At 41.5% G+C, this 27,752-nt stretch overlaps 1 protein-coding gene across 1 annotated transcript in view; it reads left to right on the top strand.

Annotated features, from left to right (window-relative positions):
- Positions 1-27,752, top strand: part of LOC124478106 (limbic system associated membrane protein) — a 254,800-nt gene that overhangs the window by 65,001 nt on the left and 162,047 nt on the right. The gene's annotated exons all lie outside the window — the stretch shown is intronic.

Raw genomic sequence — 27,752 nt, 5'->3', positions numbered from 1 at the left:
GCATTTACCCATGCATTGTGCGTTGCCTAATATAAGTGAGTTGACAGAATTTTTCTTTCTGCCCCTTCAAATAGTATTGCGTATAAACAAGAGGTAGACTTAAATATTGTTTGAGTGGTGTCAGAGTGGGATTTGTGGGGTGAGTGTGTATGTGTGTGCGAAGAGGATGGACTCAAAGGAAGTACTTGTCATAGGGCACAATGTCTGGTATGAAATATGAATAAAGGAAGTCCATTACCACAGCTCCCTGGAGTCTTTGACTAGAGGATAGGGGCCAAAGAAAGAGTCAAATAAAAACACTTTTGCCATACTCCATTTTAACACTGTAGACGTTATTCAACCCCAGGTTAAATATCACATCATCTGTCTACTAATTTCATACTGATGGTAGTATATATGATGTGGTTATGTGGCACTTCATGATACAGCTCAGGTACTCTGTTAATGTACAATGCACAGTTCTATGAGCTCCTTTTCATCCATTATAATAATGTTTTCAGTCATATGAATACCCCTTGTTGGCTTAGGGCATGTGACAAAATCATCAGTTTCATCTTACGACTTATGTTACAGCTTGAATATTTCATTTTTTTTTAAATATATATAAAACTGTACGTAATTTTTTTTCTCCCACAATATGCTATCTGAAATGTCCATACCCCACTGTCACATTATATGCCTACCTTATCCTATTAAATTGATAATATCCCATCAATAGTCATGCAAAAAATACTGTTTACTTTTTACTGTCATTTTCACATGATCATTATTATGTTTTAAGTTATGCTGCCAATCCCTTTGACCTTTAAGATCCCATGTGTTCATTGGTGGTCCATTACCTCAGTAATGGGAAACTGAAGTCTATATTGACATCATTACACTTGACATCTCATTGAACATGTCGCTAGCCTACTATAGGTGATGCTTCCCCCCTCTGGTCGAGCCTGCTCTAACATTATCAAATGTCTTACATCATCAAAACCTAACAAGGAGGTTTCAAGACAACTTGAAAGAAGGTTTTGATGTAGTCTTGTAGGTCTAGTTAGTCTGCCCAACTACAGTAGATGCAGAGAATCCACTGAGCATGCATAAGATGGCCCCAATTACTGCCCACTGTATATCAAAGTGCTTACTGCTCTACGCTGCACAACATAAACTCTCCTTCTCTAGTTTCACAAAGCATACTTTCATGATAGATGAGTTTTAATTAGAGTATTCATTATTGCTCATGTCAAGGACCTTTCCATACGGGTTGACAATATGTTGTAACACTGGAATATTTATTTGGACAGTTCTGTCCAATAACTTCTTGGAAAACTACTGTGTAACTACATCATGTAAACACCTTTACAACATTGTTGTTACATATTAAATATTATGTAATTATTTGTAAATACGATTTTACTTTTTGTACGAGGGTTACAAGGAACCGTATGGGGAGAAGGTTATGGGATACTTGGATATGGCAGAAGAACAGGTTGTCATACCAAAACAATTATGATAAAAAAAAAAAATGTTTTCATCATGTGGTGATTAACGGTTTGTTGACAGCTTGAAAAGAAAGGAAGGTCAAATGACAACCCTAACTTAACTACAAGCGCAATAACATGGACCTGTGTGTAGATGTGTACGGGAATTTATGCATCAGTAGAGTTAGTGCTGTGGTGGTCATTTGAATTACCTGTGGTGGGGTATTTGAAATGTGATTTGATGTGCCAACAGGCTTTGTGATCGGTCGTGATATGGAGGAATGATTAGCACTCATGGATTTTTAATGGAAGGGCTGACCAAACCATAACTATAGACTTGACTACTCAACTTCCACTTTCTCCTGGAAAACCCACCCTCCCACCAAACTATACCTGTGTAATAGCCTTTTAACATACCCTTTTACAGTTCATATGTAACTATGATATGTAGTACTACTGAAGCATATTATACTGAACTATGATATGTAATAATACTGTACATGGTTACCTCTTGTTTGAGCTTACCTGCTTGCTATTAAAAACGACCAGTTGCCTGACCTGGCCTACAGTTCATGACAGTACTCCAGTCCTCTACAGTGCTATTAATCAGCCTGTGTAACAGTGAGCAGTGGATGACACTGACTCCCAGGCTTGTGTCAACTGGGGGGGATTAGATCCAAGTCATATTTCACAAGGAAAGGAGTGTGAAATGCTCATCTCGCCAAATGCAGTTTTTCCATAAATCATGGCGGGCTGGGCTCTGAGTAAGATGTGGCAGGATAGTGGGCCGCCCGTCAGGATGATCCATAGGCGATGTCAAGCGGCGCTACGCTGAATTCCAGATGAATGGAGGGGACATCTTCCTCTCCTCTCTTCCTTTCATTCGAGCTTATTGGCCGGCCACTTCAAAGCACTGTATTAGGATCTTTTTATTTACTCTTGGCTTTGTGTCTGTGTGTGTTTGTATGTGCGTGCGGGTGGGTGTGTGTGTGTGTGGGTGGGTGGGTGCACTTGCATCTGTCGATGTGGTTGCATGTGTGTGTTTGTGAATAATATTTGAGTATTTTTCTTTAATCTTCAAGTGAAGATTATCAGGAGGAAGATTAAATATCATGGGGCAGTGATACGCCATTCAAATCTTTATAGCTAAGGCCGGAAAATATATTGTATCCTCTGAGCTCAAGCCCAGCAAGGGGAGAGATAATTGTTTACCTCTAACAGTGCAGTGCACACCACGATCATTCGCATGCTAATGAGGATTTTCTAAACAAAGGAGCCGATAATGATATGATTATATATGTCTACTTTTCAAACAGCTCTCTGACTCATAGTAGATCTGAGTATGTGTATGTGCTGCACACTTGAAAGTAAGGAGTAAATACTAAGAGGAAAATCACCAAGACTTGATGGTAGTCAAGAAAATCAATATTTAATACATCCTATGAGGCAGAATACAGCTCTATCATCTTTGACTGCTTGATCACATTATGTTCCCTTCTCTGTCAGGCCTGGGCACATTCACTACACTACTCTATGATCTTATCTTGAGGACCAATCACAGGAATCAAAATAGAGACATTCCTGTACAGTATCCCTAATATGATAAAGTATAAACAAAGTACAAACATTGCACCAATGTTTTTTGGTAATTCGTAACTGAATATGTCTAGTTAATACTTATTCTTAGTCTTAATAGGGGCTTATTAAACTGTAGGAAGCTAATAGTAAGAAGCAGATGCACAATCAATTCCATACCTCAGGGTTCTAATGGGTGGGGAGAAGGGGGACGGGGGGACGGGTTCTGGAGTCCCCACAAGAGTGAAGGGAATTATTAATGGTGGGTCCCGTACTATTAGTGAAACCTCAACCCCCCCCAACATCCACCTTGGGGAAATCCTCAAACACAGTTTTAACACTGGAATCAGTCTCTCCATACCTAGCATTGTCCATGCTGCCATTCAAATAATGACTACTAAATAGAGGTATAGCTGCTCTATGTCTCCATGTCTCTTTGGTCAGAGCTATGGATTCTGAACAAACATAATATAACAGATATCTAAACCATGCATATATTACTGATTACTTCCATATAAAATAATAATTTAAGAATGTGGAAATGGGAGAGAAGGATAACAAGATACTCACACACATGAACAGAATGATGAACATATTACTGGATAAATCTGAGAATAGTAAATGAACTGGGCACAGACGAGAAGTTAAAGGAAAATGATAGACATTATGAATGGACTCATCTATACTGTGATGAATACATTAATACATTCAACCGTATTGTGAAGCGCCAATTATACTGTACTCTATGTATGTTCTTAGGTTTAGAAAAATTGCTAAAAAAAACAATTTATTTTCCAAATGCATACACTACTCTGATTCTGTTGGAAGTGAATGCATCTAAAACATGATCTCAGTCAACTGGACATAGATCTTCATCCTTAGACAGAGTGTGGTACAGGTAGTATACATGTTGTTTGTGTGTACATAAACAGGGCTGGGCTATTGTGACTAATGACTTGTCTTTGCAGAGGTGATGGATGATGATTTCCAAAGGAGCTGGACACTTTCCCCCAGAGCAGAATGCCCCAAAGCAAAGCCTTATACATCAGTCTGTTGAAACCCTCCCTTCTTCTCCTTCCAATAATGTTCCCCTACATGGGGCTATCTCTGGCTAACAAGTCTCTTCAAGGTGCATCGGAGCCTTCTGTTCAAGGGTAGCAACATTTAGAGGAGAGTGGAAGAGATTTTCAGTTAATATCTTGCCCGTTCTTGTCATAGACAATACAGTATTTGCCCCGCCGAGTCAAGATGATAAATCGCATCTATTGCATCTTTATTCACCAAATACAATGCCTCTGCTTATTGATCTACTAGACCACATAGAATGCTTTTGGATTTCAATGTGGGCTTAGGTGTTGACTTCATTATCGAGCAAAATAGTTTTGCAATTTATTATACAGTACAGTGTTTGCTTTTATCAAAACGCTCCTCAACTTGAAGGCCCAATTTTTTTTAAAAGATTATTGCAAAGAGTAGGGGCAATAATCTAGTCTGGGAACTAGATGAATCTGAGTGCTCAAATTGGTCTGGGGATGTCAGGCTAGCAATTATCAGAGACTTCTCAGAAGTATAATGCCCACTGGTGTTTTTGATATTATCCCCAAAAATGATCTTATCTTAGAATGTTCTATTCCAATAAAATATAAATGCATCGCGTGCATCCTGGATCTCATTTTGGACCTTGGAGCCGACAGCCATTAAAACACTGTATAATTAATAAGAATATGGTACAGTTTACGGGAAAAAAATATCTTGTCACATTCAAATGCAGGCTGCGTAGCCTCAGTCATGTGGGGGATTAGCTCGGATGAACTCACTGGACCTCACACAATTCCCATTTTCGAAGAAGATTTTAAACTAAAACTGTTTAAACCATCATCCCCATTTTTTACATTTGTCACACTATCATCATTTAAGGTAATAGTTTGATTTGAAGATATCATCTTTTGAGGCTTAAATCCAACAGCTAGAACCCTGAAGCCTACTATTAATCTCACGGCGCATATTACATTTCACACAATTTATGTGGACAAGTTGCTGCCTATTGGACTGATTGGCTATGACGGAAGCTGCGGGAGGTGAGCTAGATAAGAACCATTTCAAGACATCCACTGCAAGCTCAATTACTGTGGCCCCGCCCGCTTGGTAAAAAAAAAGACAATTATCTGGACAAGGAGACCTGGTCAGAACTGGATGGGGTTAGGGTTAGAAGTGCACAGCTTGAAGCCTCTATCCAGGCACAGAAGCATTGAGACCTGGTCACACAGTGCTGCAGAGATAAGGAGATCGTTGGTCGAAAGCTTTTGGAAAGTTGGCCTAAATCTGTCATCTTCACATTCTCACATGGTAAAATTACTTTGAATAGCTGTGTTTACACCAGATACTGTATTACTTTGGTCATTTAACATTTGTTATGAAACCGATTACATCCAAAACCTTCAACCTCTATTATTGCCCCACAAAATAGGTAGTTTGAAGAGGAACACAGTGCACTTCAAGGGTAGTGACAAGTTTTAGCTTGAGATTTGAGCTGAATCGCTGGAGCTAGTCACTTGACACGGTAATAGCCCATGGCAAAGACGTTGCGTCAGGTGTTGAATATATCCCTGAAAAGTGTCACATGGCTTGCTGGGGCTGTCAAACTGTAGGTGTCTGAGGGGCATGATGTGTCTGCCGTATGGAAGGAGGGATCAAAACAAATGTACCCTGGGTTGCTAAGACTTTGAGATGGAATCTGGCGCTATTGGAGGCTGCAAGATTAATGTAAAGTAGACCGTTGGGGAGTACAAGGCTTTGGGCAAGCCCAGGGGGTTCCATACTATTAATAACCGATGCAAACACTCCGCCATTGTTTTTTAATCCCTATATTATTTATATGGTTTGCAAAAAACACTGCAGAGGAATTGATTAACATTTTAAGACATTTAAATGATTGGCTTTCTGCGAGGATTGAATGTATATTTTCATCACTAGAGACTTAAAGGCCCCTGGGTTTTTTCAACAAAGCAAAAAAATAATTTCCTGCCTTTTATCTCTCATTCTCTCTTCCACCCCGTCTCCCCCTCCTCTCTCCTTTTCCTTTCTCTTTCTTTCTCTCTCTCTTTCTCATGCTCTCACTTTAGTTACTTTTGTCTTTCATCCTTTCCTCAACAGGCGAGTAATTGCAATTCTTTGTTTTCCGAAAATAACTCTCTTTAAGTTGTAATTTTTTTCCCCTAAAGTACGTTGTTCACCTGACTATTAGTTAGTCATGGTGGGATGACAACAAAAGATCAAACCAATTTGGATAAAAGTGTCTGCACAATGAATACATGAATTAATTACAGTAATAATCATGATTATTGTCCAGCCTAAAATGAGACTTCCCCACAATTCAATAAATTAAATGATTTCAGGGTCTAACATTGGACAGCCAAAAAAAACACAACAACAAAAAAACGGGTCGAATTTAGCAGGGGCGATTAAAGTTGATCCACTGTTGCTCTGGCAGGTTTACTTTTTACATGTGATTAAGATCAGACAATCCAAGCTTTTATCTGAGATATGTTTGAACTGTCTGGCACAATGCTCTGCCATCAAGTGTGAGAGACAGAAAGGGAAGGCAGTGTTGGATGTCAGAAATGAGTCACACGGAGCAGCAAAGTTCAAGAGTGAACAATAGTTTAAGCTTTATCTTTTAAGCTCCAACGTGAAATAGTTTGATATTTTAGTTCAGATATATGATATTTGCTTGTATTGAATATTTTATATGGAATTCTTTAGTCATTTTTGAAAGCGTATTACATCCAAAACTGCATCAAAGAGTAGCTTGCAGGCACTGTGGGTGGTGATGGGACATTGGGGCACTGACACTGCAGAACTATGGGTCAGCCATAGTGCCAAGCTACTCTACAGTAAGCTGCTGTGGGCTATCTGAAGTAGTGATGTGTACTGTAGGGTATATATGGATCTATGATCTCGATATATGACACTTGTGTGACACACTGTGTTGGTGAAAAATTGTAAATCGCAATGACCTCTGTTTTATTTCATACTGTCAGTTTGCGCAAACCATCTCTTTATTCTGTTGACTTCAACAGGGTCACGCACCACAAACTTATTTTTGGTTCAGTGCGCTGGGTTTTTCCTTCAATCTTTATAGATCTGGTGGTCGGTTACAGTAAGTTGTTGGCGGTACAATATAGTGTCAATAGCAGTCATTGCTTGTTGTGGATGTTCAATCTGCTGCAGTAGCTTCAGTGACATAACAGTTCCACAGGTTGCTGACTGTAGGGAACAGATGGACCACACAGATGATCAGTGGATGAAACCACTTGAGTAATCTCTCTACTCTTTATACATTTTAAGCTGTTTTTAAAATGAAGAATAGGGTTTAGGTTAGGTACACAAGTCTACAGTTTAAGGGTCACTGCAAGATTTTGGCCACAGGATGTAGAAACAAATATCTGGATATTTCTATTGCACAATGATTTGTAAAACAAGCAAATAATGAATGCTTTAAGAAAAAGAAAAGGCATTTACAATGGAAAATTAATATGAGGAGAGAGTGCTGCCACGGTTAGGAACTTGGGCTATTAATCAGAAGGTTGCCGGTACGATTCCCGTCTGTACAAATTGACGTTGTGTCCTTGGGCAAGGTACTTCACCCTACTTGCCTCGGGGGAATGTCCCTGTAATTACTGTAAGTCACTCTGGATAAGAGCGTCTGCTAAATGACTAAATGTAAATGTAATGTAAATCCTCAACAACACAAGAAATACTCTGGGGGAAAAAAACTCAGAGAGAAAGTATGGATGAAACCTTGTGTGGAGGGATCCCCTTTTCTAGAGACGGTGGATCCCACAGAGAGGGGCAGTCCATAGGCTGAACATATGCATCAAGATCTTGATAAACGTGCAAATGGTTGTTGAAACAGAGATGTCCAGTGTTCCAGATGATGATATGTAGCGTGTCTATAATCAATGCCTGCAATGGTACCATACCAGTTCAAACTGACCTGGATGTTAATGGGTGAGGCTAGTGTTGTATAATGCTTATTGAATGAGCATGGTCACTATTAACCCCATGAACAGTAATTATTAGGGTCAGAATTGCGACCTTTGATATGACGCTTCATTCTATTAAATTAATGGTAGGAATTCGAGGAAGAAATTGTATCAAAGCTCTATCCTGCTGTGCAGAAATATAACTTCAATGGATATTCTTTATTCAGGGGGCTATGTACAGTAGTCGTGAGAATGGCCCCTGGGAATATATAATGATCATAAATAAGTCATTGTGGATCTCCTGTATGAAGATCTTTTAAGCCCCCTGTAGTGAAGACTAGTCCTGGCCAGCAAATAAATCTCAAGTATGGTAGCTTTTTTCTTTTCTCTAATCTCCTCTAGACTACTGCTGTGAAGAGAGAGAGAGACAGATAATACGTGTTGTTACTCCTGGTGAAAAGAAGCTTTTGCCATTGAAGAACATTTTGTCCACCAAATGAAACTATTGTGACACAGAGAAAGGTCAGTCAACTTCACCTTAAATCTTTCTTCTTTCTTCCGTTCCAGCCCCATTCACTGGGATTTACCCTCCCTGTTTGCTCCAAGGAAAGCCATGTCACTGGATTACGCTGTGTTGTGTGTGGGGTGGGCCACATTTTGCAGTCCGTTGCATAAAAGACAGCCCCTTCACTGACAAGGCATAAGTCTCCCCCAAATGTAGCTGTCCACAGAAATTATTTCCCTTTTAACAGATCCGTATTTCTTGAGGATGCCATAACTCTTGGATACAATTGTGTCAGCAGATCTGACAGCGTGGCCATGGTTTATTGCCTCAGGAACATGAGGGTGATGGTGGAGGGGGTGGAGGGTGATGGTGGAGGGGGTGGAGGGTGATGGTGGAGGGGGTGGAGGGTGATGGTGGAGGGGGTGGAGGGTGATGCTGGAGGTGGTGGAGGGTGATGGTGGAGGGGGTGGAGTGTGGTGGTGGAGGGGGTGGAGGGTGATGGTGGAGGGGGTGGAGGGTGGTGGTGGAGGGGGTGGAGGGTGATGGTGGAGGGGGTGGAGGGTGGTGGTGGGTGGGCTGTCAGGTTTGTGGATCGCTGTTGCCACTATTCCTCACATCCATTCAACAATTACAGTCAATTTATTACACTGACAATGCAAAGGCAGAGGTTTGAAATTAATGTCTATAATTCCTTCTGACACAAAGCCATTTGTAAGTAATATGTTCTCTCTGGTGATGCAATAATTAGTACATACTAAGAGAGACAGGAACTTAATACTGAACGGAGTGGAATTTCTTGTTGTTTATTTATCACACACACTGCACATTGTAAGAGCTAAGCAAGGTAACCTTCCAAGTTTAATTCCCGAATCTGCTGTAGCAATGAGATTTGCTGTGTTTTCAAGTGGAAGAAATGGAATTGCATGTTGTAAAACCTTAATCACTGTGGCTTATGAAGGGCCTACAATATGAATATTGTGTATTGATTTTTCTAAACTGGTAGAATTATTCCATGATTGCCAGTGAAGCGATAAACAATTTGATGTTAACCATATATATGTGACTGTCCCTGGTTTGAAAAAGACAGTATGGTGTTTAGCGTCTAACAATGTATACAGTAGATAGAAATGTTCTCCAATTTAAGCTCTGGGCGAAATAATGCAGCTCTCCAATTTATCACCTTCATTGTTGAACTGAATTATAAACTATAAACTGCAATAAAAGGGAGCCCGTTTACTCAAGTGTGTGTCACTGACAAAAAGTAGTGAAACAAACAGGTAGATGGTGCTCACAAATTATTAATTATCGTTTTCTGCATCATTCCTCCAACATTGTAGTTAAAATTGAAAAACACATTTTCGTTCACTTTGTGAACATTTATTTTCCTTCCAACCAGAAATCTAAACAAACAACAAATTAGGTTTAAAAAGCTTGACCAGTTCCTAATGAAGCTTCTTGTTTTCAGACTGTTAAACAACATCAGAATTGTCAGTTCATTGAGCAGTGCTCGCGTTTAAGTTGTTGATCAGATTTGTAGCTACAATTAAAAATGCAAAATTCTCTTTAGTAATGAGTCTAGAGATTTGGAGGTTCATTCAGTCCCCAACTGCGGCAGTGTAGGGCAGAGCATCGTCATTACCAACATGTCATAACACAGGCCATCTTTGTTTTCATCATCCACTCCTTAAAACCTAATATTAAGAGAAGCAAAAACTGCTCACTTCAGTATACTGCACATTTCCGGTTACAATTTGTGCAATGTTTGGTTATGTTGAATAAAAAAGGTTAGCACTAACTGGTAGCTAACTGCAATTGCTTAAATGTAAGAAACACTTGGGGCTGTGTTAAAACTTGTAGATAAATGAACTAATTTCAGTCTATATGTAGTATTTTGGTATTTAGTAAACATAGTTACCGTAGTAATCATGTTGTGTTAGATACATAAGTAACATTGTTCAAAGTAAATGATGAAAACCTTTTCAAGGAGTTAAAACCTCAACAGGATTCTCTGGTGAGGAGCTTCATGAGTGGTTACAGGACTACTGAACAGTATGTCCAGGGGACATATAGGGATAGAGAAAAAGAACATTGTCTCAAGAAGAGGGTAACAAGGATATTGATAAAGGCCATTTTCTGGGGTTTTATATTCTGGACCTACTCTGCCTATAGATGTATGAACAAAGCCTAAAATCAGCAGAGTTTGTAGTGGACGCTAACTACCATTAGCTGTGTATTGTGATAACCGTCTACAGCAGACCTGGTTCAGTATGGTATTTCATTTATTTCAATTACTTAAGGTGCAGTTGATCTAGCTTGTTCAGTGGGAAGGAATCAATGTAACATTATAAACCCAGTCCACACAGAATGCAAGGCAAGTTAAAATCAAGCATACCTAAAGGAATTGAAAGTAAACGAACTTGTGTGTCTTGTGTGCAGCATGCTTCAAATGAACAGGTGACATGAGACATGTATTGACCTTATCGGACTTCTCTAGCTATGGTCCAATTATCCTTCCTCCTCTCTGTCTCTGTCCATGTTTTCCACCGTCCATATGTTTCCTGTCAAGTCTTTCTAAGCATTACTTAAACAGGTTTATATCATCTTAAAAACTGACCATACTTTCCAGGACAAAAAAAAAATCAATAACAACCTGTAATGACATACAAAACTTCATGAAAGGTTTATGAACTCACCCCAGAGAAAAGTTTACCTTCCATTTCCTCTACTAAAAGGCTAGGGGTGAGGAAAGAAGCACAGTACCAATTTATTTTATTCAAGCAGAACATTACAACCCAACCTGCTACTTGTCTGGTTTGATGGGACTAGAGTGGTTTGTGCAGAGTCTAACCAGCATTGACTTTCAAGTCAGGTAATAGGACACAGAAAGGGAACGTGCTCCATTATCACTGGGTCCAGACACAAGTGGCATTAGATATGTTCTTTGTGGTGAATATGGCACATCTTTGTCTATGCTCATTGTAAATGGACTGTGGCTGGGCCATTATCTTTTCCTTTGTTAGGGCCCCATTAAAACAGAGCAGTGGGGCTATTTAAATTCAACAGAGCACTGCAGCCACATAAGTGTTGCTGCAGCCATTTTAAATCATGTGTCTTATCTACCTTAAATCTCCACAGCTCTTGCAGACGGTCTGCTGCAACAGACCAGCTCGTGCTTGTCTGCTCCCCCCCAACCCCGCCGTCTGTAGGGCTGGCGCACATTTGTGTTCTCCACAGCACCCCACCTGTTTACCATACCCAGCCACTGTGCTTATCTAAGGAAGAGCCTGTGAATGCTTTTAGGGACTGCTGATGATGATAGATATCAGGAGCACCCGGTCAGTTCACATGTACGGTCAAGGTCAGCTGGACGTGTTCATAAACGGTTACTTTGACAAGCATGGTTCGCAAGACATGGTAATCGACGGATTTATCTGCCGTTATGGTCTGCTGGACATGTTCATCAGCGGTTGTATAAGGTCCTGGTCATCTGGACATGGTTGTCAGCATTTGAATCGACAATAATGGTCAGCCAAGCATCTATGTAACAAGGGTCGGAGTCTTTTGGAATTATAAAAATAAGAACACACAAATTGTCATGGAAAAGGAGTTCTATGTTGATTATGTTATTTTGAATGAACTTGGCTGGCATTCAGACACCCCATTGATAATGTATATTTCATTAAAGTTTGATTTTGAAGCCCTCTCATATATAAGAGATTAGCCTGAAAAGAGACATTGTGATGGTGGATCTCCTCTGACAGTGAGTCTCAGAGAGGGAAAAGAATGACAGGGCGACCCTTAGACCCTCCTGGGTGAAATGTACTGGGATACTCTAAGCTATATAAAAGTATAATTGGAAACACACACAAACACACACACACATGCGGCACACAAGCACACAGAGACACTCAGATGTGACCCTACACACACAAAAAGAAGATGCTAGAAATGAATAAGTAATTGGTTTGTGGTTTCTTTATGTATTGTTAGTGGAAGTCAAAGCCTCATGCAAGACTCAGGGGAAAGACACAGAAAGGCTTGGCTAGTTTGGTGCTAAGATGAGGCCTCTCAAATGAGCCTCTGCTGAACTTTTTGATATCACACAAACACACACACACTCACATATTAACACACCCACAGTAAACAAGCAAAACGTTTTTCCTCCCTTTGGGCTCGAAAGCAAATGTATAACTCTACCACCAAGGCTTCCGAACACTTTTATTCAACATAACACCTTTTCTACTATACCACATAGATAAAGAGGGTGGGGTAAAGTGGGTTTGGTGGGGCCTGCATGGTTCTGGAGGTGTTATATATAAGGGAAATGAAATACATTGCAAACATTGGGGAGGTATCATAATGAAGTGGAAATTGAAATGTGAACTTTTAAAAGGTAGAAGGGTATGTGAGTGATAAGGAGGGGAGTGTCACCATGACACCACACTGGCACACAACAGTGCTATGGTGTGTCTATGGGAAAGAGGTGGCTTCATTAGTATGCTTAGTGGCCTGCCCATTGATGCAGGTGTTCTCTGTGTGTCCTGCCTATTAGATATACTTACAGGCCAGAAGGCTCACACACGTTCATCCAGGAGTTGTGTACCAATTTGGAGCCCATTTGCCACCATGCTGTTACAAACATTAGGGAGTAATTGATGTTCTGTTGTGGCTTTGTGTATGGGGAAATTAGATATGGTAGGCCCTTGTTACATCCCTGTTCTGGTAATTGTGGAGAGGGAGTGTTGAGGCAAAGAACCATAGCGTTGTTTACAAAACACTTTTTTTTCTTTTCTCTTTGCAAGTGTACCTATTGACGTTTGCTCTGTACTTAATCAAATATTGCTTCACATAGAAGGTTAGAAGGCTAAACTCAGATGTGTTCGGCAGGCACACGTCAACCAACATTGCTTCAACCAACATCAACACATGTCTGTGTTTTCAAACCAGGGGCAACTTCCCTCCATCCATTAATGACGTCTAGCAGGATAATGTTTGTTTTTTTGCGGCGCCCCCTGCATGACCACAGAACGTGATTGATCGACACCCTTTGGTGTCATACTGGGTTTGGCAGGCTAATGTGACAGGCTTTTTGACATCCCCGGGGGAAACCGTACCATTAAACCAAGTGCTCCAGCTCACTTAATCAGTCCACAGAAACGCTGCTCTGGAAGGGACACCTTCTTTGATTTTTCATACAAGTGACATATTTCTTAATACTCCGCTTAATCCATCACAGTTGGTAATAATCTCTTCTCTCTCGGAAAACATTTCGACAGCTTCATTTTCCTGCATTTAGGCAGATTGAGAGGCAGGTTGTATGGATTGAAAGGGAGAACAGACCCACTGTGCAACATCTGGTGTACTTAGATCTTGGCGTCCTTTCGTTAAAAACAGAAGGTCACACTCATTGGTAAACAAACAAGGAAAATGGGACTTTGCTGACACCCAACATATGATAAATGATGATTCATTCAAGTGTGTGTGTGTATGTGTGTGTATATGAATGTGTGATTGTGTGTGTACACACTGTTTGTGTGTTATGCTTGTGTATGTGCACAGAACTGAATTGTACAGTGCAAAGGTGACATTAGAAAACTTTGCATCCTCAGCATGGACCAACTGTCAAATCAGTCTACTACAATAAAAGCCATTGAGATCATTGTGTGAATAAAAAGGAAAAAATATATATAAAGAAAACTACTATTCTTTCAATATACTATACTTTTCAATTATAAGAAAGAAAAAAACGATTTGATCTGTGAAGGCCTATGGCATTTTTCTTATTTTCTTATTAGATCAATGTTTTCTTTTCCATGCTCTATGATTTGTACATAGTCTTACAGCATATGCCCCAGTCCACCACAGTACCCTTATCCCCTACAGTATTATCTGGCCATGTGTCTTCCAGCATCATTGTTTACATTTTTGTTGCACACATTCATAAAAAGATAAATGTACAACAGTAGGACAATGCTACAGGCTAAATTGTCTTTTAAGAACAATCTCTGTTCTGGCTTTAAAAGACTGCTTTTGTTAGGGGGGAACTCTGCTCTCTGTCTGACAGTGGGTGGTTGGGGAATGGAAATCACAGCTCAGTACACCATGAAACTTCATTTTTTACATCCCCTCAGGACTGGCAGGTTATGACACATAGCCATGATGTATTCTTGTGGCATGTTACTTGTGCCCGCTTTCCGTGCTGCCTTCTGGAAGAGAGGATTAGCCTTCTCCATGTTGGAGAGAATCATTTGAAAGACAGGAAGATGCCCACCCTGGGAGGTGAAGGGGGACTCCTATCTAAAATAGATATCAGTATAATTATATCGAAAAAGCTTTTTTTCCCTGGTTAGTCGGGCGCCTTTGGTAGATTCAACTGCTCGTATGATTATATATGAAGCAAGCAGATGTCTTAGAACCATGTCTCTGACGGGCATTTAAAAGAATCAATTCAAACTTGATCATTATTTTGAAATGTATGATTATAGCAACAACAATGTCTTTCAATAATGTTTGATTAATACAAGCTCGGTCTGAGGTTTGATCAATGAAGATTCAGTTTTGCTGGTAACATTGAAGCCTGGCTGTATTACGTGACTATTCTCATTCAGTAAAACTCAATGACCTCCAAATACCAGTAATTAATGACAGTATAGTCATACAGATGAGAATGTTTAACTGCAGCTTTACCTTACCCCTGTAATTCAAGGTTTGGTGACCCAAGCTGGGAGAAAGAGGTGATGACAGCTCCTCTCTGTGATTTAACTGAACATCTCTAACTGGATTTAATAAACAGGCTCAGGCCAACTTGCTGGCTTGCAGGCTGGCTGCTACGACGCTTGCAGGCTGCTCTGCTCCAGATTCAAACAGACAGGGAGGAAGTGGGGAAATAGCTCTTAAAGAGCCGGGACAAAAAGGAAGGATGATGCACTTTAAAGAACAGCTGGTGGATTCAATTCCACCCTTTCTCTATGAGCAGGTTATTTATTTAAACCAACTCTCCATTGGGTTTGCGATTGCCTTGAAGGTAAAATTTTGTGGAAAGGACACATACTCAGGACACTGGGTTTGTCTTGTTTGTGCAGGTGCAAAACATGGCAGTGTAATTCGTTTTATTTCCAGCCCAGTTTGGTTGCTATTGGTATGGTAAAATCCTTTTAAAACTCACTGAATTTCCTTCTGAATGATTTGGCAAAGTAGGCCTAATCATTTTGCCAATTAAAGCTTTAGAGACGGCTCTCTCATTTAATGATGTTGTCAAAAATCCTCATTTAAAAAGGTTCCGTTTGCAGGAAGAAGCATCTGGTTTTTAAAAGTGTGGCATTCAAACATCACCAACAGTTTACAGTAGAACTTACTGTATCACAATCCGGAAATATAACTTTTGGTTTAATTTGGCACTTGCATTCAGCCAGTCAACCAATAAGGCATGCTCATTTAACTGTATTCACTGACATGGCGATATTCACTATAAGAGCTAATTTTCCAAAGAAAATGCACTGTTACTTTTTTGTATAAGAAAGTTTAAGAATTGTGGTTAATACTAATGTCTGTGGAGATCTACGTAGTGTTCGGCAACACAGTGTACCAATTATAGTTCTGTTCCGAGGCAGAAACAAACTGCCTATTCTGAACGAGGACCTTTCGCTGATGTTGCTTTCGGGGTTTTTATACTTTCGGGGTTTTTTTACAGGGTTTTTAAAGGGTTAAAAAGAGAGCATGAAAAGCCCTTTTTAGCCTCCTAAATGGCCTTGGCCAGACAAGTACACAGACCGTCAATAAGATCAATATGGTGCATTCATCAGATCCACTTTGTAAGCATTATGCAACAAATGAATTGGTTGCCACACAATTAGGACAGTGAACCTTTGGCACTTTAAAACAGTTCCTGATGGAGGCTTGCAAATGAGTAGGTCTCAATACCGTTTGTTTCTTAATTAAGATGTATTGTACAGTTTTATACATGTTTGAAAGTTTTTATTGCTATCTTAACATTCCAAGCAAAATTATTTGAAATTGAACGTGAATATCTCAATCTCAATGAAGAAATTCAAGTTTATCAATTTTCCAAAGACAGTGAAGGCATTGAAAGTGAACTGAAAGACAACTAAACTGTTTGAAGTTAAATCGAGTTCGCTGAAGTTTGTTCTCAGATAAAGATTTTTAAATTAGAATAAAATAAATGTGTTTTTATCTTGTCACTCACAAGTCTTGTCAGCCTTGAGGTCCACAGCATGCAGAGTGTGCTAAGGAGGCTGAACAGAGTTGATCACCCTTATTCTGTCTCTGCCAAGTTTACTCTCTGACAAAATCAGCCGGATCCATCTTTGCTACAATCAGAGGATAGTGGCGTGGAGGTGCTGCACCTGTTGATTAGTCCTCCACCCTTGCATGACTGGAAGAGACCGGGAGGCTAGATGAGGCACAGAGGCATAGAAGCTAGGATTCCTGAGAGGCTGGGAGACTCTGGGAGGCCAAGTGAAAGACGTACTCAAATCAAATAAAAGATGTGTGGCTGAGACAGGTAGACATTGAGGCTAAGAGGCTGAGAAGCATCGAGACTGAGGCTGAGAGACAGGAATCATCAGAGGCTCAGAGGACGGGAGGTAAGGAAGGTAAGGGCAACGAGGCTCTGAGGCTCCAAGGCGGGGAGACCGGGGGGAGACGGGAAATTCGTATTATCTTCTATTAAATCAGAAACGCCAACACAGCTGAGGAGAGAGTGCCCTCACTCGCCTCATATAGCAGTTCTCACAGAGGAGAGGCAGGAAGTCGGCTGGTCTCAGCCAGCTGACAACTGATTGGATGAGAGACATGGTCATGATCAGCATAGGGAACAAGGACACGTTTCTTTCCTATCCTTTCTCTCCTGGTTGACATTTCAGCTGCGGGGGTGTGCTGTGGAGGACGCCAAGGTTACTGGGTCTCAGTGCTCATCCGGGGGATGATTAACTGACGTGCTGTAGAGGTAGTGACAACTCGAGGTGATCTCAGAAACTATTTAATCTACCAGCCTTTCAGACTGAAAAGGGATTCAGAAAAAGGAAACAAACTACAACATACCAATATGACCTGCTTTTGGCAACTTTAAGGCATATTTATAGTCTGAAAAGCCGAGTGTGTGCGCACACTGACATAGTGGGCAGCAAGTGTCTCGCACTTTGGATAAAAGTGGCATCTAAATGAATACGGTATATGTGAGTGTTTTTTAAAGACAAGTAAACATTTAGTTGAAATAGATTTAAATAAATCAGTTTAATGACGTTGGTTCTACATTCCCTCCGTTGGTGTCAGCTGTTCGTTCGCAATGATTTATTCTCATCATGAAAACACTTAGATTCGAACTAGAGGAGCATAACCGCAATTGGCCTGTGGAAAGTTGTGTGATACTTTTATGATGGCTTATTAAGTAACTCTACTATGACACAGTTCATTTACATACCTGTCTATTTCATTTGGTAATGAATTTAATGAGGATAATTGTGTAAGTCATGAAAGCGTAGTTGGAAAAAGAGGGAGTGATAGAGAGAGAAAGAAAGAGAGAAAGAAAGAACAGCCAGAGGTGACTTTGGGGCCGGCATGATGATCTGCACACGGAATAATAAGTCCTATTACATTCATCTACACCATCCTCCCTAGCAGTGTCTATGGAGAAGAACCACCACTCAAGACCTTTGATCTGACTGACTCTCTTCTGTATGGCAATATAAGCATATCAAAGTGTCTGCATGGCCTGCGAGCTCACTAGGACCTTGATGAGCTTCATGGAAGCGTTCATTCTCGGGGAGTGTCCTTTATGCACTCTGCTATTGATTGAATGGAAGAGGCCTGAATGCTTAGAGCAGCAAAACATGTCCACCACTAAGGTCCGCTTGTCCCACATAATTACCCCGTGAGGTTAATTTGTTCAGCTTCTCTGTTGTGGAGGCGTCGATAACACAGCGCCACATTCGAGCCAGGGTCCAGTGGTACAGAGGCCAGGGTGGAAGGAGAGAAGGGGAAATAGGAGTTCAAAATCTGGTGGGTTTTACATTCAAGAGCACCACCATCCCCAATAAAGGCTGGAGTCCCACACAAGAGGAGAAAGAAAGAAATCTATTATATTTAAACTATATTTAACTAAATAAAAACAAGCTTCTTTTCTCTTCCTCACACATCCTTTACTCTCCTGTCCTCACTCTTTCATTCTCTCTCTTTTTCTCTCTCTTTCTCTGTCGTTCTTTCTTGTGGCTGCAGGCCTTTTAAATGGGCTTGATAAGCACTGCAGTTATTTATATGCTAATTCTTTAAGGTAACACGTCATGCATTACCTGCTGTTCAATAATGTGTAGACTAGGAGGAGGCTTCTGGGTGGGGGGAGGAGGGTGTGTATGTGTTTGTGTGTGGGGGGGTGGGGTGGCAATTGCACTGCATTGCTTCAGTGTCACACTCTGTGTTACAGATATTATATGGACCTCAGGCAGGCAATGGCAATTCTGTCACAGACTCAGATTCCTCTCGCTGCATTAATGAGCGAGCAGCTGGATTAGCAGGGTTTGTGAATGGCATGCCTAGTCCCGTATCTGGCACTGTTAGAAGGAGCTTACCAAAGAAACAATTTGGCTGCGATTTTCCATGCCTTTTTGTCCGACAAAACAATGCGCGTAGCCTGTCAGTGCAGTGCATTCTGTGTGGTAATGCAGCACACTATCTCTGGGGAATAGGGCAGTTGATGACTATACTGCCAGTCTGTATCATTTCATGGGACCGGGAATTTTGGAATTCATGAAAAGGTATTCAGAGACATTTTTGTTTCTTTACCATATAACTACATAGCATTACTACAGGTAACAACATTGTAGTTACCAACTGTGCTATGTGGTATCAAACCATTATACGTAACATTATATGTTATGGAAGGCAGACTTACTCAGAAAATAAATTGCGTATGGAATTGAACATGAGAATATGAACGTGTGTTGGTATGTGTGTTGATGGATTTGGGTGGATGGCATTAAATAAATAGACATGGGACTGTGGAGCAGGGAAGCACTGCCATCCTTTGTCGCACGTCGGGGCGCTCTTTACATCTCCTTTGCAGTTAGTCATACAGGGTCCTCTGTTTGAGAGGAGTGAAGTGAGTCTAGACGGAGTGTGTAAACTGCAGAAGGGGGGGGGGGGGGGGGCTGACTGTTAGTCCGTAGGGATCCTCTAGTCTGTCAAGCACTCCGGACTTAAACAAGGGGACAATCAATCCGCCCGACATGTTCCTGGCAAATTTTGAAGAGGAGCAGCGTGTGTCCGGAGTGTGTTAAGGGTAGTTCAAATTAGGGAGACCAAGAAAGATTTAGAGAGATGGAGAGAGCGATTGATAGACAGGCCCGCAGAGTCAAGAGAGAGAGAGAGAGACAGATCCCTGTTCTTTCCCTCCTTCGTTATCCGTGGTAACCCTCGGAGACGCTCTGCTGTCTGAGAGGCGGGAAGAAGAGGAGGAGGAGGAAGTGCCGGTGCTCCTCTCCTCGGCATCAAGATGCAATGACAAGAAACATCAGAGGGGGTGAACGCCTCCTTCCTAATGAACCCCCGTGTGAGACGAGAACTCTGTAATCTGCTGCGCCTTGTGATGGGCTGCTATCAATACAGGCAGCAGGGACTGAAGTGCTGCCAAGACCTTTAAGGGGAGAGCAGACAGAATCAAAGCCACGTCAACAGTTGGTAGATATCAGGAAAAACCCTAAACACATGCCCTCTCACACACACACACACACACACACGTGCACACCCCCCCTCCACACACACACACACACACACACACACACAAACAGTAAAATACTTTTGTCATTTAGCAAGACTACTTCCACTATTCACAACAAGGGAAAATTGTAAAAAGGTCCAAAATTATTTGTATAGTAGCAATCATCACAAGTGAACCCCTAAAAATAGCATTCAGAAAAATTACAAGTTACGCCCAAACACTGCTGGTAAGATGCACACAGGGTTTTAAGAGGGTTGTTACAAAAGCAACTCTCTGAGGGGAATAACTGCATGAACCTTATTTGTTAAAATATTTGTACTGCCCCCAACCCCCCACCTCAATCCTTCTCAACTCCTCCCACCTCCCCCGCCCCAAAACTACAAAATAAACAAACATCCAAATAAAACAGAACACATTGCATTCAAAAAGCATTCATGTCCCTGTAGATAGTGACACAATTTTCTTTTTTTTACTGAGAACCTACCGAAAAACGAGTTCTGGTCATGGCGCACCATTTAAACCTATTAGGATAATCATTACTAGTTTCGCACCACACCAAGGGGCTGACAGAAGGAAAAAAACAAACTGTGGGCTTTCACATAGATCAAAGAATAAAACAATAGCATGTCCTGAAGGCTGCTTTTGACGTACGCTGTATTGCCGTGCTCAATGCAGAGCATATAATTCCCTTGGTAGATGAACACCATGTGATACAGAACACCCCCTCAGACTGACAGCAATAAAACACACTCCAGTGGGTGGCATCTGCGAGATGGCTGCTCTTCAATTCCATCTCGCTGTGATTATACAATAAAAGACTTTAAGTACACAACACTACTGGAAAATCCTGTAGGAAATGAACACACACATAAAATATTGTCCTGTTTACTTACTTATTGAATGATGCATATAGTGAACATATCTGAATTGTCGAATGGATGACAGCATGAAGCGGCTAGCAGGAGTGAAGCCTGCCCTGCCCACTGGTAGAGTGCTATTTCAGTAAATGTCATAGACTGTGTTTTGACCAGCGGTGCTAGTGAGCAGAGGTTGATGTTGTTCCTAAGTCATGCATTAATTATACCCCATCATCACAGTTGGAAAATGTCATCCTGTCGTCACAATCTCTACTGTCATCGGACCATCAGTCAGTTGTCAGGCTTGTATTCACAGTTTGGAATCTCACATGCCGCAGATCGTCTTTAATTCTGCAAGATTTGCAGTGGCTACTGAAACGTGTCAATGTGTTTAAATACTGTATGTATGAGCAGAATGGTCTGTTTCACCCATCTTGTATTTCTTGGAGGTCTCTGGATAGCAAGAGGTGAGGAGGAAGGCTGTGTTCCCACCTGATTCACTTTGGTACTCCTTTTCTACCAGCTTTATGAATTGTAAGAAATGATATCTCCTGCCCCCTCTGAAACCATATTGACCCTGCAGTTCATAAAGGAAAACTACAAGACATATTACAGCGGACAATATCTTCTCTTTTACTTTTCCATCTTATTGTGGGTCAGTGAGGTCATTGCTTCTAAAATGCGGCATGGAGCTTTAGAGAGAAGCACCCAAGAAAGAAACACTGTAATTGTATTACCAGTCACTGAGAGTGGGAGTGTGATGTCCAAATCCAAATAATGTACTGCCAGTAGAGACTTTGGACCGAAAATGTACTAATTTGGTCATTTCAAAGGACTGCATGAGAAACAGACCCAGATGGCTCGTCTTTCTACCACTCCCCACTCTGTATCAGGATTACGTTTTGGACTTCACCCTATATCATCTTATTGCTATTTGTATCTATTATGTCGGGTTGTTTCTTTATTGTGTTAGATATAGCTTTGATTTTGACCAGGATATGAATCTCTCTTCACAGTCTGTTAGTCTTTATCTTTGGCAAACAGTACTAAATGTTATCTTTCCCCTTGTCTTGGCTTTATCTCTGTCTGAATGTATTTGTGTTGCCTAATCCAGTTGATGCCAGGTTAGGTTATCATTGGCATCGAGGTAGTTGACCTGTCCCTTTGCCCTCAGCCCAGAGTCCCACCAAAGCCATTACTCTCTTGGCCCTGTCATCTGATTAAGCATGGACATTGATTCCCAGAGGAAATTAGTCAAGTAACACATCACCTGACCAGGGCCTACAGGACAGAAGAGAGAAAGAGAGAGAGAGACAGATAGAGGAAGGGGAAGCGGGCAGGAAGAGATAGAGAAAGACAGAAAGAGAGGCAGGATATACTTTTTTTTTTGCTTTGTCGAGAAAACCCAGGGGCCTTGTTAGTAGGGGAAGGGGGAGATGGAGGTTGAAAATGCAAGACATAATGATGGAAAGGACTTCAGTCCACTGAAATGGAGGGAGAAAGGTAGTAGGAGGCAACATACAGTATCTTCATCTTCAACACACAAACACAGCCCCGGGCCATGTTATTGCTTCATACACAGGGAGGAAAATCGAAAGCATGTGTATTATACTACATGTGGGAGAAAGAAACATATTCCATAAATGTCATTTAGATAGGCAGTATTTCATGTGCTGCAGAGCCCATTAATGTGTTTAGAGATAAACAGCACCAGCTATAGCCGTTCTTTTTAGATTCAGTTTGCCATGCTTCAATTACTTGATCGTAATACTCCAAAGAAAGTGAGAGAAAGGGCTTGTTTGTGCTGCGGGTGGACAGGCGTGTGCTGTGTGTGGGTGAAAGCAAGCTGAGCGGATGGGGAACATCAGCCGAGGTAGAGACAGTAACTCCTCTGGTAGGTGTGGGGCTCTGCTGGCTGTGTTTTTGGCCTGTCTGAAAGGTCTCCAGCAGGAGGCTGGATCTAAAACAGAATGGGGATGGCAGGAGGGTTCGGAGGCACAGAGCAGGGTGAGAACCTGGCTACCAGCACCAGGGCACTTCCCGTGCCAGGGCCAATCTACCCAGCACACACAGAGCTGCTCACTGCCAGAGGTGAACTTGCCGACTGGCAGGAAGTGCAATACTCGGCTGCAATGAACAGGGCTCTAGTCACACCCAAGAGCAAGGAGCAGTCTGTCACACGTGAAGCACGGTGGGGGAATTGCCAAGGTGGCACACACAACAATGGTCTGTCACAAAGGTGGGATATCAAGCTGGCACTAGCTTGTTAGGGCGGAGATGCCAGTATGGAAATGCCGACCTGGCACTGAGGCCTCATATGCTGTCCCTAGACGCACATTCGGTTTAGGCTGGCAGGTGTGGCACTGTACAGTAACTTACGCGGAGGCATCCGGGGCCATATCAGACATCTAATAATCCTACTTTAAAGGATTTCTTAAAAAAACATCTTTGGAACAACAAGAAACCTGTATAAATGTAGTTGCCACGCAAGCTTACACCTACTGTACTTGTAGTGAAATTTAACGCAAATACCAAATCTTTCACTTCGAGTTTATGTGCAGTTTTCTGGATATGGATTTGTCCTCGGAGACAGTGCTTGTTAAAAGGGATAAACATTGGAGTCCACATGGGTGTTCTAGAATGTCCGAGGGGGCATGAGGGGATTCTTGAAGTTAATGAATTACCAAGGAGAGTACTACACTGTCATAGAAAACGCAAAACATGTCATGGGTCCTATGATCATGGTGGACACAACCTAAAACATCATGGAGGACCTTGTGGTGTTGTAGACTGTCATGAAACACTTTAAGAAAGGACTTTAAGATTCATCAGAATCTTTCCCTTGTGACATGGTTTTCTATTTTAATCGGAACCCTGTTAGTGTTAATATTTAAATGCATACAGCTCTCAAAAATCTGTTTTCAAATGAGTCAGTCAATATAATAATCTTAGTATCTTAAGTAAATTAATCTCTGAGCGCCAGCTTCTGTCAGAACATGAACATTTTTCCTTCAAAAAGCTTTTCAGTTGAGACTGTAGGACTGTCAAATAAGCAGATTCTATAGCACTTAACTTTAAAAAGATGACTATTTGCTGACTAAAAACTGGCTCATAAATGATCCCACTTCCATCCCTTAACACCCACTCTCATCATTAGCACTCTGACAGATGTGCTTGAAATCACTGTGGTAAGATTAATGGCGATTTGATGGAATATAACCATTTTCTCTAACGAGATTATTATCATTATTCAATTAACTATAATTGTATAAAGCAATGACAAACTAATGGGCAATTAATCAGTCTCTGTTTCTTATGAAGGTTTATTATAGGTGGCAGAATGCACATACTGTAATTGTAACATGCATGTCAAATAGGAACAGGTATCATGCCTCAAAACAACCCAGAGATCCACATCATAGATGGGGTACACTGTAGAACCTACGCAGAAACATAATTTTTATTCTTTTTATAACATAGCATAACAGCAAATAACATGATAAATGACACCCAAGCACCTACTTACATCATTTTTATAGCCCCTGTGAGCCCAAGACAAAAGTTGTGATTGCAGATGTGTTGGGCCACTGAAGGTAGCTGTAATTTCTCCTGAAAGGAGAGTTTCAGTACCAACTACATCTGCCCACTGCATAAAAGCCATGTGGTACATCTGCCCTCTGCTCCGACTTGGACGGGCACTGCCTGGCAGGTTGGAAGACGAGTGGGCAGATGTGCTGGAGCCCGGGCTGGCCAAGAGAGAGGAGTTATCATGGCTATAGAGCAGGGCAGAGTGGTGCAGAGGTTGAATCTGGGCTTGGCACCTGGCTGTGGGGGACAGGGGGAAGAGAGTCTACGCCAGCCACCAGGAGGAATGACAGATAAAGACTGGGAGCAAGAGAGAGAAACATCCAAAACACCTAACAGCAATATGTGGTTGAGCTTTTATATATACTGTATATACAATTAGTATTACAATGACAACATAAAACACAGTATAGATCAGATCCAATAGGCATATTCATAATTTTTTGTATACCATTGGTTCTGGTATGAGTATACACATTTGGTTGCAATTAATTACAATTGTGTCAGAATATTTCAAAGGTAAGAGTTTTCTTTTGCTATTTGCTCAGGTCTCAAATGCTTCATGAGATTTAGAAAGTATGAGTTGTTCTTTCTCTCCCTCTCTCTTTCTCCCTGGGTCAAGCTAAACTGTTCTCTCTCTCCCTCTCTCTTTCTCCTTGGGTCATGCTATACTGTTCTCTCCCTCTCTTTTTCTCACTGGGTCATGCTAAACTGTTCTCTCTCTCCCTCTCTCTTTCTCCCTGGGTCATGCTAAACTGTTCTCTCTCTCTCCCTCTCTCTTTCTCCTTGGGTCATGCTATACTGTTCTCTCCCTCTCTTTTTCTCCCTGGGTCATGCTAAACTGTTCTCTCTCTCCCTCTCTCTTTCTCCCTGGGTCATGCTAAACTGTTCTCTCTTTCTCCCTCTCTCTTTCTCCCTGGGTCATGCTAAACTGTTCTCTCTCTCTCCCTCTCTCTTTCTCCCTGGGTCATGCTAAACTGTTCTCTCTCTCCCTCTCTCTTTCTCCCTGGGTCATGCTAAACTGTTCTCTCCCTCTCTCTTTCTCCCTGGGTCATGCTAAACTGTTCTCTCTCTTTCTCCCTGGGTCATGTTAAACTGTTCTCTCTGTCTCCCTGGGTCATGCTAAACTCAGGCTACCTGTCATTCTTCCATCTCTCTCTTTACAAATAGTTGCTATTCAGATCTTGCGTTGCATAAATTCCATGACCAGGGGGTCGGGTGTGGGTTAGAATATTGCTCCCTCGCTTGCGTCTCACAATAAATATTTATGAACACATTTGAATAATGTGCTTTTGTAATTACAAAATGTCATTCGGATCTCTGCAAAACGTATAAAACACAAAAGTAGCCGGAGGAGGAGCGAGTGGAAACCTGCACAGAGAAGTGGATCTGGAGCAGGTCGTTGGATGCATCCCGGGTCGTGCATGCTTAAGGGAAGCAGCATGCCAATTGTGTGAGCTGAGCCCCTCACACCTGGGTAACTGTCGATGAAAGAAGAATCTATCCAGCCTATCAATGATTCACCAGCACCACCCTAAATAATAATGCCTGCATGTTTGGGCATGGCAACAGTCACAGCCGTGACTGCTATAACTGCAGCTTCCATCCTGCATGGCTTGCTTTTTAGTTGTATTAATGTCCCCTCATCTCTGTGCCAACATGCACACTAAGCCATGAAGGACTTCCTGGTGTGGGCTGTTGGGTTGTTCTTGCCTCTCCATTACAACGGCCGCATCTACAGCATGTTTGAAACGGCAAAACACGTATCATCATGTCACACAGCGCTGTGGCTCACACTACAGAATGCCATGGTTGACATATGTTGTTTTTTGTAGTGGTTTTCATACCCTGTCTCCTACAGAGTAACACATTGCATTGTGTGAAAAGTGGCACATTCCACTGTGCAGCACATGGTCCTTTTTGGAGAGAGACTCAGCGAGAGGAGGACTGGAGGAGAACTGGGACGAGTGAGGAAAGAGGAGACGGGTTTGATGATGCTCAAGTGTGTGTGTGAGAGAAAGAGAAGGATAGAGAAAGAAAAAGAGTGAATGAGATGGAGAGGCCTGAAAGAAAGATGTCAGAAGGTTCTCCTGTGTTCGACAGAACACCCTTTTCCTACTGGAGTGACGGAGAAGGTGTAATTTCCTGGAACAAAGAACATTCATTTGAAATAATGGTTCTAGCCATTGGCTTCTTATAGCTCCAACATGATTGCCCATATAGTTCAAACATGCTGCATGATTGTACTTCTCAGTAGAATATTGTTTACTCTGATTGCATATGATGAGGAAGACACTCCTGCATTATTACATTGTTAACGAATGTATTCATGTAGTAAAGGAGCAGGGAGCTATACAAGTTAATGATTTTGGAGGCGGGTGTTGATCAGAGCCATGACCTCGACTTGGGATAATGAGATGAGAGACACTTTTGGCTTCTGTGCTCCTAAGTGTACACTACATCGCACAATATAGAGAAAAATATAGTGACTGAAAGAAAGACAAGGAAGAAATATAAATAAATAAATCACTGTGCTCAGATTGTGATTGTCTACAATAAAATAAACGTTGCCAGAAATGAGATTCAGTTGTGTGAAGTTGGTGATTCGTTTTGGCATGGAATACTATTTGATAAGCTGGTTACCTCAAAGACTTGGTTCTTTATTTGATCTTGATTAGGTTTTTTTCATGTTCTGTCGCTCACATGTTTCTTTTGGCACACTTCTCAAAGTTGTTATTCTAAATTAGATGTTACCTATTTGAACAATGGGAAACAAGACCCTTGTTTATTGAGCCACAACAGCAAACATGGCTACTCTTATTGCCCCTTGGGGAACCTATAGAAACTAATCGATGACAAGCCATGCTCAGGTTCAAAAGAAAATGTTTTCTTTGGGTTGATTACCATGTAGATATCACCAAAGGGACAGTGTTCAGTTGGCCAGGCCAGCCAGGGGGGAAACCATCAGGCCGAGTAATGGGACTTGTTCAAAAATTTATGTTGTAATGATTGTTTTTCTTTCTAACAGGTTTTCCTCCTCATGCA

This window comes from Hypomesus transpacificus, chromosome 15, assembly GCF_021917145.1.
Source record: "Hypomesus transpacificus isolate Combined female chromosome 15, fHypTra1, whole genome shotgun sequence".
In the NCBI taxonomy this organism is placed as follows: Eukaryota; Metazoa; Chordata; class Actinopteri; order Osmeriformes; family Osmeridae; genus Hypomesus; species Hypomesus transpacificus.
The sequence above is the reverse complement of the archived record's forward strand: the minus strand, read 5'-3'. Positions and strand labels throughout refer to the sequence as shown.